This window comes from Coptis chinensis, chromosome 3 (assembly GCF_015680905.1).
Source record: "Coptis chinensis isolate HL-2020 chromosome 3, ASM1568090v1, whole genome shotgun sequence".
In the NCBI taxonomy this organism is placed as follows: Eukaryota; Viridiplantae; Streptophyta; class Magnoliopsida; order Ranunculales; family Ranunculaceae; genus Coptis; species Coptis chinensis.
The window spans coordinates 52,560,746-52,562,500 of NC_141458.1; positions in this window are offsets into that span (position 1 = coordinate 52,560,746).

Consider the following 1,755-nt stretch of genomic DNA (forward strand, 5'->3'; position numbering starts at 1 on the left):
TAAATAACAAGGTTTTCTCTAGTTATATAATATGAAGACTCTATTATCTCGGACTTGTCCTTTAGAATATCCGGTTCCTTCCTTCTTAAACCATCTCCTAATCCCCCGTAACACCTAATAAAGACCTCTAGCTCAATTAGGAATAGGTTAGTGTGATAGTAAGTGGTAGATGTGTTTGATCGACTCCGAACTTCACATTGTATCATTGAGATTGTAAGGTAAAGTGTGCCCACTTGTACAATTTGGAGTAGCGAAACTTGAGTGGAAAAATCAGAGTGTTGTTTCTTGACTATTATTGTGAGAACCTACTTAAGGGCGTTATTCGAGTTCTCGAAACAAACCCCTAAACATTTTATAGTACTACTCATTGTGTATATGTTTATTGTAGATGATAGATTATTATGCATATATTAGCTTAGGTTTTTGACTTGGTTATTCTTGTTCATAGCTAGTGAGGCGATATAGATAATTTGGAGCATGAATAAGGAAACAATAGTTTTATTTTCTTAGTCGTTGTAGTATAGATGAAGTTTGTGAGTACCTTCATTTGGAAAACTCTCACTAGGCTATAACTTCGTCCACTAGGGAATTCCTAGTGGTTTAAGGCCTTGTTGCATATGGTCAATGCAATCGCTTTCAGTGAAACGAGTAGTTAGAACTCCATTTTTGGTCACTTATTCTAATTTCTCATCTTTGCTTGAGGACAAGCAAAATCTTTGTTTGGGGTGGTTTGATAAGAGCCCAAAACTGTAGTTTTAACCCCTTAATAATCATCTTGTTAGACCAATTATGTGAATAATAAGTAAGAGTTAATATTGATTACGTGTTTTTATATATTTCGGGCTTCAAAGTCCATTATGTGCGAAAATGTGCCACTTTAGCGAGATAAAGGAGCAAAAGTCAGAGAACTTCGAATGCCATCTCTTTGGACTCGGACCTCGGATTGAGGCCTACCTTATGTCAAAACGACCGGCTCGGAAAGAGCTTTGCAATGGTCTAAGCCTTGACCCAATCAGAGGAGCAGAAGTGGACGAAAAGTCTGTGGAAGCCAACTGCAGCTGAAGAGGCCTTTTTGGACTGAAAGAATTGGGTTTTGGGCATGATTCTCTGGCCCAAAACATGGCTCCAAGCCCATGCACGATTTTTGGATCTGGATGTATAAAAACAAAAGCTTGACTCAGTGTTAATGGCAGTCAATGGCAGTTAGGTTAGGTAGATAGCTTAGAATAGAAAGTAGCCATTAAAATAGCTTCTAGATCTAGATTTAATTGTTTTATTTAATTAGTTTCAAATCCTTTATTAGATTAAACCTTTGGATCTTGTTCTTCATTTGATTAGATCAATAAAGTAGTGTCCTTTATCAATTTCGTTTTTGTCATTTACAATTTATTAGATCTAAATTCAATTCTTGTTACCATTCAATTCTTAGTTATTAATTAGATTCCATTATTGTTTAATTAAGTAAATTTCAATGCTTTATATTATGTTTAGTTTAAATTTAAATGGAAATGATTGCGGAATGATTCAAGGCTAAACCTCCATTAGAGGGGGTTGAGAAACCTTGATGAAAGCTTGATTCCAATTATCGGAGATTGTCGTAATTTCCTTTCCACTCTAGAAACGTTTAGTTCACCATGAGAATGGGTTTAATCGTTCACATGCTAATTATTAATTGGTAGAAATGCCATGTGTAGTTAGGGATTAGGAAGAACCGATTGTTCTGCTTAGCAGTTCAATTCGGATTACGACGACTCG